Consider the following 16,187-nt stretch of genomic DNA (forward strand, 5'->3'; position numbering starts at 1 on the left):
TTAATGAGTATGTGCAACGATAACTTAATACCAAAGAGACACCATAATTTTTTCACATCGTTATCTTCATCCGATGTGACCACAACTAATTCTGATTAGTTTTTCATTCTCTTTTGTTTGTCATTTTCGTTGTCAAGTTTTAAAATTGTCGGAAAATATGTATATTGAGTTTATAATTTATCTAATAAAAACAACAAAATTGTTTTGTTTTTTATAATAAAATGTGTAAAATTTTAAACAAAACTTCAGTACAATATAAGTTTATAGAGTGAGGACGTTTGAGTTGAAATAAATTCATTACCTCGAGAAACGGTGAATTTGAAGAAAAATCCTGAGACAGGTCGATTATTATTTTTAAATTATGACTTTTTGCCATATACATCATACTACTGACGTCATCCATCTGGTTGTGATGACGTAATCGATGATTTTTTTAAATGAGAGTAGGGGTTGTGTTATAGCTCATTTGAAAGGTTATTTAATTCTCTATTCAGTAATGTAAATATTAACATAATTATTTATACAGTGTGTTCAAAAAACATTTTTTTTATTAAATTATTTGACACAAAAAAAAGAATGTAAGCAATTTATTTAATTACAAATACATTTTACTGCTGTCAGAAAAACAGGTGATAATGTTTATCTCAAAAATAAACATTACTTTTCGCTTAAATTCAATGTGAAACAGGTAGGTGGTAAATTTAACATTGCATTTAAGCGAAAAATAATGTTTATTTATGAAATAAACATTTCTTTTTGTTTTCTGACAGCACTCAAATGTATTTTAAAGTAAATGAATTACATACACTTTTTTTGTCTCAATTAATTTAATAAATAAAATTCTTTTTGGGCACCCTGTATAAATAATTATGTTAACGTTTATATTAATGAATAGATAATTAAATAACCTTTCAAATGAGCTATCGCACCACCCCTACTCTCATTTAAAAAATCATCGATTACGTCATCACGACCAGATGGATGACGTCATTAGTATGATATATATGGTAAAAAGTCATAATTTAAAAATAAAAATTGACCTGATTTATCTCCAAATGCTCTCATTCTAGAGATAATGAATTTATTCCAACTCAAACGTCTTCACTTTATAACACATATTTACGGATATCGTTAAAAAACAGATTAACTTTTAGAGCAACAGTAGGACAAGTAACTTTTTTTCCAATTATTTTTCGCTTTTTTATGAATTAATATAAATATTTATGTAAGGCCTGTAAAGTTATATACTCAAACAAAATTCCATGTAAATCCATTCAAATATAAAAAAGTTATTAAGTAATGAAAAATTCGTAAAAAATTCAATTGCGTTTTTCTCGAAACTACAATATTTGACATATCCTACTATTGCTTTGAAGCGACGATATATTGTTTGTTTTTAAACAGTAATGTTTTCTTAAATATTTGGTTTGCAAGAACGTAAAACAGGCTGCTAAACCTAAGAAACAAAAAAACGTTCAAGTCCAAAGAAAAATCCGTACTTTTAGAATTGTTATAGTTCTAATGTTGTCTTTCATTGGCTGTCGATTTCCCTATTGGTTCTATTATACCGTAAGAGTAGTAAGTGAAAGAAATGATACCATCAGCTGGAACCTACATTTTGCACTGGTAGCTCAAAATTTCCTGAATTGTGTGCTGAACCCACTACTGTACACTTTTTCTGAATCAGTCGGTGGCTGCTCTGAAGATAATCAAAGAGTTTATGCTGAAGATTTGCTATTGGTGCTTCTCCAACGATGACTTTGATGAGTACCTGCTTGTGGTACAGTTAAGGCTAGGCCTAACTATGGTCTGCATGACAAGAACGACAGAGTGTAAAAATACTAAATTATTTGATGTAAAATGTTGAATAGATATTTGTATGTATATTTTTTATAGTAAAAGTAATTTTAAAAATTTATATTATTTTATTAAGTTCTTATTTTCATTCAATAGGACTCATCATCATTACTCTCTGTGCGTTATCCCTATACAGGGTCGGCTTCTCCAATTGCATTTCTCCATAAGTTTCTATCTTGGGCCCCAACATCAATCCCTTTTACTTAAATGTCCTGCCTACGCGTCTCCTCCAGGTCTTCTTCGGTCTTCCTCTCCTGGTTGCGTCCTTCTCTTTGGTTCTTCCAGAAATCCGCAGTTCAGCAATTCTTCATGGCGATTAACGTCTCGGCGTTGAACATGACCAAACCTTCTTAACCTATGCGCCCTTATTTTGGCATCAATTGGTGCCACCCCTAAACTTGCTCTAATATACTCATTCCTAATCTTATCCTTTTTTCTTACTCCACTCATTCATCTAAGCATTCTTATTTCCAGAACTGAAAATAATCGGTTTCGTTTTGACTCAAATCGAGTCTTTTGCCATCTTCTGACACCATGTTTCGGGGTCTACCTTTTATCAAAGAGGCTTTGCGAGAAGCATTCTCATTTCCACCATATGCATTCGTCGTTGCTCTTTCTTTTTAACTGCCCAACATTCAGTTCCGTACATCATAGCTGGTATTATGGATGTCTTATAGAATTTTTCTTTTAGCTTCATTGGATTTTTTCTGTCACACAACACACCACTTTTCTTCCATTTCATCCATCAAACCCTAATTCTGTTGCAGCATCTCCATCTATTTTCCCATTACTCTGGAATACCGATTCTAAGCATTTAAAACTCTCACTTTTCACAATCTTTTCACCACCCAAATATACAATATAATAATAATATATAATCTCATTATATTTGTAGTAACTCCATATGGTAGGGGAGCCCAAGCGGGGATTTTTGCAGTTACTCGAGCGCGTCAGATTATCATATGGGGAGAAACCTGGTACCCTGTAGATATACCTCTACATTGGCTCTTAACACAGAGGAGTTCGTTAAGGGGGACCCGAAAAAAAAATCTATCCTTAAAAAAACTCGAAATTGTCAGATTAAGATAAGGTAAATTAAGTACATTCAAAAGAGTGTATATTTCAAAAATCTGACGATTTGAGCCGGGCGTAAGGAAATGAGTGAGTCCCAAAGTTTCACAAGAAAAAAGCGAATATTTCGCGAAAGAAATGACAGATCGAAAAACTAAAAAAAATGTGCTCAATATTTTTTTAAAATCTATCGAATGATACCAAACACGACTTCCCTCAGAGAGGAGTGGGGGGTAAATTTAATATTTTTAATACGAATCCCGCGATATTTCGCGAAATGAACATCAGATCGAAAAACTGTAAAATACACTTATTTAATATTTTTGAAAAATCTATCGAATGGCACCAAACACGACCGTCCACGGAGGTGGGGTGGGGGGTTACTTTAAAATCTTAAATAGGAGCCCTCATTTTTTTATTGCAGATTTGGATTCCTTACGTAAAAATAAATAACTTTTATTCGAAACATTTTTTCGAATTATGGATAGATGGCGTTATAATCGGAAAAGACGATTGTTGTAAATGGAAAATTAAATTAAAAAATAGCAAGTGCCCACTAAAATGGAAAACTTTACTTAACTTTTTTTGGTTTTAGGACCTACTCTTCACAACCCAATAGGTCCCCAAAGCGCTCGAGTGACTGCACATTTAGCATACTTTGCTCCCCTACCAATATTTAAAATTTCCAAATACTCTGTCTTTGTCCTACTTAGTTTTAAATCGATTTTTAAATAAAGTACCTACAGACCAACTTTTTGAGTTGTGTTCAGGATGATGTCAGGAAAAAAGTTGATCATATAAAAATGGGTGAAAATGCATTATTGCATTTTAAAGTGCATAAAATGCATCCAAACTGCATAAACATTGCATTTTTGGGGTTGCTGAATACGACTACGCCATCAGAACCGATCTCCGGAGCACCTAGTGAATAGGTTCACTGCTAATGCACGTCGTCGTAATGCAAATTAATGCAAGCAGATTATTTGGAGGTTTTTGGAGTCGCTGAACATGAATACGCCATCAGAACCAACCCTAGGAGCATCTGGTACCCAGTGTCACTACTAAGGGACGTCATCTTCTGCAGTTTCGATGGTTTTTGGCATAAAATTGATGCAAGTAGATTACTCGGGCGGTTTTTGGGGTAGCTGAAGGCGAATAGAATCAGAACCGTCACCGGACTACCTGGTGCGCAGGTTCATCTGAAGTATCAAGTGTTTTCGGCACTAAATTGATGCAAACAGATTACACTCGGGAGTTTTTTTGGGTCGCTAAACAAGACTACGTCATCAGATCCCCCTCGTGCACCTGGTACCCAAAAACCCTCCAAACTCCAGGAGGCAAAATGCCTTATCAGTGAGCTTGGAAACCAGGTTGTCCGTGGGTCGGTTCTGATGGTGTATTTGTATTCAGTGACCCTACAAACTGCCTAGTAATATATTTGCATGTAATCAATGCCGAAAACTTTCGAAATTCCTGAAGATGGCGTGACCCTGGACACCAGGTGCTCCGGGTGGCGAATTTACAAAAGCTATACTAATTCAGTCATGGGGGCGACTGAATTCGAGTAGGTTTTGTATGCAGAATATTAGTTACATATTCTATACTATTACGGTCCACAAATTAACTGTATTGGTGTAGGATTTGTAAGCGAAATTTTTGATTATTATTGAGTAAATGTCTATACTGTTTCAGTCATGTATGTAAAACTAATCAAGTATTTACATAAGTGGATCTATTATTATATCATAAAATTTAGATATATTTTGAAAATTAAAATGAATAATATATATTTGGATATGATTAAAACTTAAAAACATATGAATAACTACTAATGTACGAGTATATACAGTACGTCCCTGTAAGTTGGAACCAAAGGGAAAACTTTTTTATTATCGATTTTAAGAAAAAAAGTTATTCTTCATAAAAAGTTCTGCGTGTTCTAAAACCTAAAATGCAATTATCTGATATCAATAAATTTCAAAAAATATGAATTTATCTCAAGAGTAAAGTACCTTTATATATTTAACAAGATTGAACATTGTTATTACGAAAATTTGTTTGGACTTAAAAATAATGTTCTAATATGCAATTACATTCTACTAATTGAAAGAAAAATTGAAATTTTTTCTGGAATTACAGATACCCGACATCATTTTTATTTATAATAACTCCGATATTATTAGTTTTAAGAAAAAAAAAGTTATTCTTTATAAAAAGTTTTGTATGGTCTGGAAACTAAGATACAACCATAATTTATCAAATTGTATCAATTTTATACGAGGTTTGTCAAAAAATATGAATATCGTTCAAGAGTAAAGTACCTTTATAGTTCACAATATTTCAATTTAAAAGACGTAATTGTAGACTCATACCTGTTTTTTAGCTCTGAACAACTTTTTATAATAAAATTTTTCAGTATTGTGCAAAATAATGGTACTTTACTCTTGAGCGAAATTCATTTTTTGACATACCCCGTATAAAATTGATAAAATGTGAAATATTATGATTGGCGATTATTTTGTAGAACGTACAAAACTTTTTATAAAGAATAACTTTTTTTGGTAAAGTTAATATTTTCGGAGTTATCATACTTAAATAAAAATGATGTTTTGTATCTTCAAAAAAAAATTTTCAATTAGAAGAATATTATTGCGCATTAGAACATAATTTTTAATTCCAAACAACTTTCGATAATAACAATTTTCAATATTGTGGAATGTAAAGGTGCTTTACTCTTGAGAGAAAATCATATTGTTTGACATACCTCGTATAATACTATTAATAAAATTTGATATCTGATGATTGTATCTTAGTCTTTATATAAAGGTCCATGACCGAAACAGTATAGACATTTACTCAATAATAATCATAAATTTCGCTTACAAATCCTACACCAATACAGTTAATTTGTGGACCGTAATAGCATTGTATAACTAGTGTAGATAAACAATGGTAATAGTATAGAACAGGGGTGACCAATTAGTTTCCCTGAGGGTCCGTTTCGAAAACCTATGACACTTCCGGGGTCCGGATTGATGCTGCCTGTGTCTGACTGTTCTGATTCGGTTTCTTTGTGGATTCTTTAAAAAAATATTCCCTATAAACAAATCAGAAGGGTGCCGGGCGAAATTTTTGGGCAGAAATTGTTTAATATTTTTTTTCAAATTCAAAATATCATTTTAACTAACAATTTAAGAGACTAAGGGCTGTTTGATTGGTCAACTCTTTTTATGGGGCTGGTGACTTCCAGGTACATCTTTAGCTGTGGAACAGTTTCTATGGCTGTTATGTAAGTAGATACCGTTTACTAAAGAAATTTTGTATTATGTCTTTTGATCGCATACTATCTTACCAGGACTCCATCGACCCTTGACTAGTTAAGGATTGATGGTAGTATATATATCAAATTATATACCAAGCACTTTTCATCAGATTGGTCGCTCCCAATGATATAATATCTCATTTTACATGATATGGACTGTTGAGTTCAATACTAAACAGTTGCTTGGCTTTATTGTATGTGATTGAAACCAAGACAAAGTTGTTTTTTCATGTTTTATATATATATATATATATATATATATATATATATATATATATATATATATATATATATATATATATATATATATATATATGTGTACATGTCTCTCGTTTTGTGTTTTTTAGCTTGTAGTTTGTATAGAGAAGACTTTTTGTACTGGGCCTGATGATGAGTCATATATTGTAAGACTCGAAACCGGTTGCCCCATGATTACATAACAACTAATAAAAAATACAAACTAAAGATTGCGAGTATTGACTCAATTACCATATCCAATTGTCAAAACATCACCTTTTTTGCCCGCGAAAATATGTTTTTAGCGTTTTTGGGTCATCTTAGATAAAAACGATCTGTCATTTTATTAAAACTTAACGAGTTTTCAAGCATAGCGAATGCATATTTTCACATTTTTCAGATTTTAAATCGCTTATTACTCGAAAACTATCAACTTTTCAGAAATATGACAAGAGACCTTTATTGTTTATAATTACCCAAGAAACCTAAAAATACATTTTTCGAGGCAAAAAAGTAATTATGAATTTGATCTGCACCCTTCTGATCTGTTTAAAGGGGACATTTTTGAACAGGAATCCGCAAAGAAATCGAGTCAGAAACATTTTTCATACGAAAGTGGCCTCACACATGGACTAATATGGAAAGGAAAACTAATAATATCTGATTGTTTTTTGGTTACTGTATACTTTTCTGGAAGTTTTCCTGGTTAAATAAAATATAAATTCATTGTGTATTGTTTTGATGTTATTAAACGCTTTTATTTAGTTCAATAGATTGCGTCAAATCTTTGGATGTTAATTTGACTACCTTTTCTTCCATGCAAATGAATGAAAATTTGCAGACATAGGCATTCGCGGTGACAATACACGAATAGACAACAAAAAATTTTTGTTTATGTTTATTAATTGTTTAAATAAAAAAAAACGATTTTAATGGAAAAGGCCTAAATTCTCTTGTTTTTTACAATGTGGAAACTTGAAACTTTTACGGATGGTAGCTAATGATATAACCTATACATAATTTCACTTTTTACGTTAATTGTTTACGTTATGCGTCATAAATAAACAATAAAGTTTTAAATTTTGAACACTCATATATTTGTTTATACAGTACGATGCAAGTGAAAGGAATAAATTCGTTATTTCGTAAAAAGGCGACTTGAACCCTGGAATGCTACCTGGGGTACACTTGTACCCCAACCTTGTTTGTAAGTTACACCAATTTGCAGTAGTAGGTGTAGAAAATATGAAAATAAACTTGTGAATAATAATATAATAAAATATTTTTGTATACAAAATAAATTCTTAGCATGTTATCTTAAGATTGTTTTTGTCATAAGTTCTTAAAACATACATATATAAATATTTTAGGTCGATTTTATTTGGGGTACCACTGTACCTCGATGTAGCAGATTGAGTTTAGAAAATAAGTGTAGCAATCCAGGGTTAAGGAAAAATCCCGAAAGAGGTCGATTTTATTTTTAAATTACGATATTTTGGCATATATGTTATACTAGTGACGTCATCCTTCTGGGCGCGATGACGTAATCGATGATTTTTAAACTCTTTTATTTAGTTCAATAGATTGCGTCAAATATTTGGATGTTAATTTGACTACCTTTTCTTCCATTCAAATGAATGAAAATTTGCAGACATATGCATTCGCGGGAATAATACACGAATAGACAACAAAAAATTTTTGTTTATGTTTATTAATTGTTTAAATAAAAAAAAAGATTTTAATGGAAAAATGCCTTAATTCTTTTGTTTTTTACAATGTAGAAACTTGAAACTTTTACGGATTGTAGCTAATGATAGGTATAACCTATACATAATTTCACTTTTTACGTTAATTTTTTACGTTATGCGTCATAAATAAACAATAAAGTTTTAAATTTTGAACACTCATATGTTTGTTTATACAGTATGATGCAAATGAAAGAAATAAATTCGTTATTTCGTAAAAAGGCGACTTTAAGGAAAAATCTTAAGCAAGTCTTGCTTCTCATACAGTCATGATGTGAACTTGTCAGATAGAGCTCATTGGTACCTCGGGCGAAAAACATTGGATATCTTAATCATCCATGTTATAATTCACATCTTAGTCATATGTTCCGATGACGGATCAATTGTAAAGGGTTTTTACCCTGTTATTTTTACTTTGGTGGCTTGCATGTAGATTCTAAGATTGCACTGATGATGATCGGTCAACCGATTGAAAACTAGTTCTGTCTTTGATGTAGCCCTGTATAGGGATTTTAATAAATATACCTTTTATAAAGGATATATTTTAATGTTTGAAAAGTGTAAGACTAAAAAGTAAAAAATAAAAAAATATGAAAAAAAAGTTTTTAGGAAACGCTTTTCTTTAGTTCCGGGTGACTAAAATTATAAATATTAAAAAATCAACTAAAAAGCAAAAAATAAAAAAAATTGAAAAAATCCAACACATTCGTTAAAGAAAAGCGTGGGGCGAAAACCGTTTATTCGATGAAGACGCCCCACGCTTTTCTTTGACGAATGTGTTGGATTTTTTCAATTTTTTTTATTTTTTGCTTTTTAGTTGATTTTTTAATATTTATAATTTTAGTCACCCGGAACTAAAGAAAAGCGTTTCCTAAAAACTTTTTTTTCATATTTTTTTATTATCAGCATATTTTGAAAGCAGCAGTATTGTAAATTGTTACTGAGAATATTTTAAAAATTAAGAACTTATATTTTGAATGCTAATGAAGTTTTAATACATCTTCAATTTTGTAGAAAGGAAACTGAGGAATTTAAAATAAATAATCATAGTACAAAATGCTAATTAACATTCGTTTCAATGCAAGGTGTTTGTTGCAAACTTATTAAATCTGAAAATTATTTTAATTAAATGCAATCTGAAAAGTACTCCTACTTAACATAGTAGAGAGGAAATGAATATAAAAAATTGCACATGACAATTTTATATTACAGCTTACTTAATTTCAAAATTAATGATTAGTAAGTATAACAATAAGGGGAAAACTCTTTACAAAATTAAATTATCAGAGAGAAAAATGACATTTTTTTATGTACAACCTGTCTGAAGTTTGGAGTGAGTTTAGTGCAACTGAGTCTCATTATGGAGTTGAGATATTCATCTGTCAAGTAAGTGAGATCTCTACCGATTTTTAATAAAGTTAATTCTTGATAAAGCGGCTTCGCACATATAAGTTGCGCCAAACATAGTACGCAAGTTCATGGCCAAACATTTTCAAAATTGCCAAACACTAGGTATATTCTGAATTTATTGACGGTCCGCACAAGACTAGCTCACGGTCCGGATGCGGACCGCGGTCCGCTAATTGGTGACCCCCGGTATGGAATATGTAACTGATATTCTGGATACAAAACCTACTCGAATTCAGTCGCCTCCATAACTGAATTAGTATAGCTTTTGTAAATTCGCCTACTCCGGGTGTTGGTTCTGATGGCGTATTCGTTTTAAGTAACCCCAACAACTACCCGAGTAATCTACTTGCATCAATTTAATGCCAAAAACCTTTATTTTTATTCTTATATCCTTATTCAAATATTGAATGTTATTTTTTCATTATCTCTATCACCTGTGTCAGTTTTCTATTACCTTACACTCGAAATCAATCATCGACTAATACTCAATTATATATGTATAAAACGAACAAAAAATTAAAAATAATGTGAAAATTGGCCCAGGTCCAACTGAGTCAATGTACAACATTCTGAAAATTATTCGATTCCATCCGTGAAAAGCTATTTATATAACTTTAAACACAGAAAATGGAACATATGGGAAATTTTCATTCAGGCAGTCATCTAATTTTTCGGAGGAGGTTAAGATTATCGAAGAGAGAAAAATTAATTCAGTGAAATTATTCTTTTTATTATTGAATTTGTGGAAATAAGTGATAGATTTTTTTTAGTTTAGTGCAAAAATTATTGGGTAAGTACATTTTTTTTTTCTAGTACGTACTGTTTAAATATTTGTCCCATATAAATAATTATTTACACAGTCAAGGCGGGATCTGTCGAAAATCAGACCATTATGGACATTTTCCATAGGAGTCTATTTTTTTGCTGGATCATTTTCATGATGTACCTTGTGTCAATAATCACGATATGGGCTAGTTGCAAACCTTGTCCTCAATTTTTGTTTGATCACAATTTGAAAATATCGAAAAATTTTACTTTCTACGCCCATTTTTTTGCCTATAACTATTGCGCCTACAATAGTATATTACTTTATGAGGCGGAGAAGCATGACTTTTCTTGACGTGCCCGATATTACGCGCCGAACGAAGTGAGGCGCGTAATAGAGGGCAAGTCAAGAAAAGTCGCTTCTTTGCCGAATAAAGTATACTATTTTTTCTTCAAACGTAGCAATTTTCAACCATAAATAGTACAATTCATACGCTATTTTTACTCGAAATTAACTGTGACAACTATCAAAGTCGTCTAGATCTTAGAAATTAAAATAATTAAGTCGTCGGTGGGGCACGGTTGCCGAAGGATATATAGAGGATTCAATAAGAAATAAGAACGATAATGCTCAAAAAATTTTAAACCCTCATGATTCGCCAACATCGGGAATGATTGCTGAAAGTTGTGCTCGACCATCAGTATCAACAATTACCAATGCGTATCAAGAGTCGGGAACATTTTTGCACGGTTTCAATTTTGAAAATGCCTCATTAACTAATTGTACTTTTAATATTACTATAAATAAAAATGATGTTTAATTGTTATTAATGACATTTGTATTGTTGCTTTCTGACATGTTTCATATTGTTGCCATAACAATATTTTCCCCTCCGCCGTAAAGAAATGGGAAAAAAACTGCTGCCGGCGCGGCGGAGACATCAAACTTTGACAGGAACAAGTTAGATAAGTAATGTCATCATTATTGGACGTTTGAAGAAAAAAATATATACAAAGTAAAAGTTTAATTTTTCCATTCTACATTATCCTTAACCAGTTAAAAATTAAAAATTTAATAGTTATTCTTAAAAAAATAGCAATAATTGGAAAAAATGCTGTTTAGGCAATACGTAAAGTATCCTTAACAATAGTAACCTATACTTATTGTACGGTTATAGAGTATATTCCCATAGGTAAGCTGGTTAAGAGTAGATAACGATTTTTCATATGTAATTTAAAGTATTATCTGCATAAATGGCACAAAGAATATTTGCTACGAGAGGTATATGGTTCAAAATGCATACAGTATCACGACTAATAAGTTATGTTCACATACATGTAGAGTACTTACAGTTTTATTCCTTGATGACGTGTCACATCAGAGCTCTGATTGAATTCCATAATCCATTTGGTTCATTTGTAAGGCACTCACTAATACGCTAAATAAATCATCGTCGATAATACTGAGCAGATTGAATTATCTGAGCGGTATAAAACGATAGCAAAAAAAACCGGTAAAATGCGGCCTTTTTACGAATAGCGGGAGCGTCGATAGATTAGAGATGATTCTCGTTAGGAAGCTTTTGACGATCTGCCCCGGCGAGGGGTTCAAATGCGAGTCTCAACAATAACCTGGAGTTTCCAGAAAGGTTACATAAATACTACTTGAATTTTAAGTAATCAGTAGTACAGGGGCGTAACTAATTATTTTAGTGAGCCGTGTATAATATATTTATTGTACATATTGCCGGGGGCGACAGGCGAGAGAGATGGCCTATATCACCTCGAAGAGAGGGGATTGGCAAAGATGTGCACAACGATAAGAAATGTTTGAAGAAATTAGAGTTTATATACACAAGGGGTAACAACGATAAAATGGAGGAAAACGATAAGTTTTCCCCCTAGGGATAGATTTTAATCTTCCAGGGGAATCACAGCGATTTTCGTAATACCACGAAGAAAATCACCGTGAGTAGTGTGAATCTTGACAGTACGAACTAGACCATCCTTACCAGGCAATACATCTATTACCCTGGCAGTTGGCCATAAGAGTGGAGGAGTACCATCCTCCTTCAACAGAACCAAATCCCCGATCTTGACAGGGTCAGTAGGGTCGGTCCATTTATTTCTTTGCTGCAGGAGGCAAAGATAGTCTTTTTTCCACAATTTCCAAAATTGCTGTTGAATTTTACTAATACGCTGAAAAAGATTCAACCTATTTTCAGGTATCTCTGAAACACTTGGTTCAGGGGGCGCGGTTAAACTTCTTTGAACTAAGAAGTGAGCTGGAGATAGGAAAGCGAAGTCATTGGCGTCAGACGACATCCTAGTGATGGGTCTCGAATTTAGAATAGCCTCGATTTGGCATAATACTGTGTTAAACACTTCAAAGGTGAAGTGGGAATTTCCTATAATTCGATAGAGGTGATACTTCACACTCTTTATTCCTACCTCATGGAGGCCGAATTGATGGGGGTTGCGGGGAACACCCATCTTGAAAGTTATGGAGTTTTGAGTACAGAATTCCTTAATCTGTTCCGAATTATTTTGATTTAAGAAAAAATCATAGAATTCGCGCATTTCATTTTTTGCCCCATGGAAATTTGTGGCATTGTCGCTCCAAATAATACTGGGCGTGGATCTTCTGGCAATAAACCTTTTCAGAGTAAGAATATAGGCTTCTGCGCTTAATCCTGTGACGAGTTCGATATGAACACATTTAGTGCTCATGCAAATGAAATAGGCTACGTATGCTTTGTAAAGCGGTGCCTTCCTCAAATGTGAGGACTTAATTAAGAAGAACCCCCCATAGTCCACTGAGACGACTTGGAAGGGTCTAGTGGGGAGTACACGATCGGGATGCATATCTGCCATCTGTTGAACAGAATTGGGTGTCATGAATCGGAAACAGTTTACACACTTACGAATTAAGCGTTTAATCTGTCTTAATCCGTCAATTGGCCAGTACTTCATTTTGACATACGAAAGTACTGTTTGCGCGCCTGAATGTAATAACTTATGATGAGCTTGAGTCAAGATTAGTTCTACAACTCGACATTTAGAAGGAAGTAGAATGGGGTGTTTTTGATTATACGATATGGGGGCGTGTCGGAGACGTCCTCCCACACGAATCAGCCCATCATTATGTTGTAGGAAGGGGTTGAGTTTACGAATGGCTTTATTGGTCACGAGTTTAGCATTTTTCAATTCAAGAATCTCTTTTTTAAAGTAGATACTTTGGATATACCTGATGATCGCGTGATCAGCGATCTCCATTTCGGGTGGCGTCAATATATCCGTATCTCGTGGAGAGTTATTTATTTTCTTTTTAATATTACTGATGAATCTAAAAAGATAAGCGACAATTCTTTGAATTTTACGAAAAGAAGAAGATTTAGCGAATAGATTTTCAAAGGTGTCGTTGAGTTCGTGATTTGTTGCTATGTTTGAGACAACTAACTTCCTTAATTCAGGAAGATCATCCTGAAAATGAGGAATTTGATGAAGAGAAAAATCGATGGGATTGTCTCTAATAAAGCTAGGTCCGCATAACCAGTCTTCGGTGGTCTGGGGATTATCAAAGACATTTATCCCTCTGGAAGCGGGGTCAGCGATGTTTTCGTGACTTCTGACGAAATGGAAATCACAAGGAAAAGTTTCCAACAAGGAATTGACCTTTTGAATTCTGTTTTGTACAAAAATGTTCCAAATGTGTTTTTTAGAAAGTATCCAAGACAAGGCAATTGTAGAGTCAGCAAAGAGATGAGATGAAGATATACTCAAATTTTTCTTGAAGATGTGAAAAAGTCTATGAGCCAGAGTGACTCCCAACACTATTCCACAAAGTTCCAATTTGGGGATGGTGAGTTTATTTTTTAGCGGAGAAATTTTGTTTTTAGAAGCGATAAGCCGCGACGATACAGAAAAGTCTGAGTATGTCGCTTTGAGATACACACAAGTGCTGTATATTTTTTCCGATGCGTCGGTGAAAATAATTAATTGAACATCAACAACTTTCTTTTGTAAAGGTAAGCATCGAGGTACCTTGACCTCTTCTATAGTTTTGAATGTCGATAAGAGGTTTTGCCAATTTTTCATAATGATGGGTGAGTCAATGGGTTGATCCCAGTCCAATTTCTGGGACCATATTTCCTGTATCAAGAGCTTAGCGTTCACAAGGACAGGGGATAACCATCCTAGCGGGTCATACAAAGTAGCAATGTAGGAGAGAATAGTACGTTTAGTAACAACATTAGCCAATTTGAAGATAGGAGTTTTAAACGAAAAGTGGTCGCGTTCTGAATCCCAGAATATGCCTAAGACTTTATCAGATCCCGTGAAGTTAAGACTGACTTCAGAGACGGGATTTAAATTGTGTTGAGACAGAAATTCTGAAGAACTGCAGTTCCACTTGTGGAGGAGGAAACCATGGGTTTCTAGCAAAGAAGTTAATTGTTCGAAAAGACAACTTAATTCATGAAGACTGTCAGCACCGCTGATCAGGTCATCCATATAGATAGATTCTTGCAGAACACTAGTAGCAAGTTCGTGGGTATGTTTGTTGTTGTCAGCGATGTGCTTGATAACTCTTTGAGCGATAAATGGGCTACTTGGGAGCCCGAAGGGTAATCTTTGAAATTGATAGCACCGTAAAGGCTGCTGAATATTGTCCCTAAAGAGAAAATTTAACAGAAATGTTTCAGTGGGACAAATGGCGATTTGTAGGAACATAGCCTTGATGTCGCCTACTAGTGCGAATTTAAACTGACGAAACTTAGCGAGAATGTCAAAAAGTTCATGTTGGACGACATAACCTTTGTCTATGACGTCACTGAGGGAGATTCCCGTAGACGATTTATTGTTTGGATCGAAAACTATACGAGTGGAAGTAGTAGAGTTGGATTTGAAAACGGGAAAGTGAGGGAGAAAGTAATTAGGTTTACCTGAGTCATTTAGCATTTTTAACGGCACTTGAATTATTTGTCCGTTATTGAGATATTCCGATATAATGTCCTGATATTTTTCCAATAAATCAGGGTTGAGTTGAAAACGTTTCTCGAGACTGAGAAAACGTCTTTTTGCCGAGAGAAACGAATTTCCCATGTCTATATCTTCGATAGGGAGTTTGAGATTGAGTGTGGACTCATATCGTCCATTGGGGAGAACATTAACATGTTTTACAAAATTAATTTCAGCGGGGTGATCATTAATGAGATCGGTGTTCTGAGGAGCGGCTTCTTCCAGCTCCCAGAATTTTTGTAAATGATCGGATAGTTCCTCGTTGGACACTACCGGCTCATTTACGGCGGAAGGAGTGTTATGAGAACAACAAGTAACGAGAGAGTTTGAATAAAATTCCAAAGCCTTTTTAGTATTTTTCGACTTAAGAGCAAAGTCTGGAACTGACCCTGATATCGTGTACCCGAGTAGAGTGCGTTGAAGAACGGGAAGACCTTTTCCCAAACGAATTATTTCAGGTTGAATGATATCGTTATACAGGTCTGCACCGAGCAGGATACCAATTGGGGATGTTACATGGAACATCGGATCACCTAATGGTATCTCTGAGGGTATGTTTAGTTTGCTCGCCGAAATAGAAATTTGAGGAAGCGGATTTGTTATCTTTGGGAGTACAGAGCACGAGATGTCAAAAGGAACGTCGTTAGCGACAGCGAAAATTGTTGTATCTACAATAGATTGAGACGAGGATGAGGTGGAGTTAATTCCATTGATCCGTAATTTTCCATCTCTAGTGGTGAGTGACAGTTCCTTTACGAGGT

At 33.8% G+C, this 16,187-nt stretch overlaps 1 protein-coding gene across 2 annotated transcripts in view; it reads left to right on the forward strand.

Moving 5' to 3' along the window:
* The first annotated feature begins 10,048 nt into the window (after nucleotides 1–10,048).
* The window catches only part of LOC126887766 (SET domain-containing protein SmydA-8-like), a 35,401-nt gene continuing 29,262 nt past the window's right edge, over nucleotides 10,049–16,187 (forward strand). For both annotated transcript variants that reach the window (XM_050655570.1, XM_050655571.1), the window contains exon 1: nucleotides 10,049–10,432. The gene's annotated coding sequence lies outside the window, so the exon portion shown is untranslated. The remainder of the gene's footprint in view (nucleotides 10,433–16,187) is intronic.

The sequence above is a fragment of the Diabrotica virgifera genome, chromosome 7 (assembly GCF_917563875.1).
Source record: "Diabrotica virgifera virgifera chromosome 7, PGI_DIABVI_V3a".
NCBI classification, from domain to species: Eukaryota; Metazoa; Arthropoda; class Insecta; order Coleoptera; family Chrysomelidae; genus Diabrotica; species Diabrotica virgifera.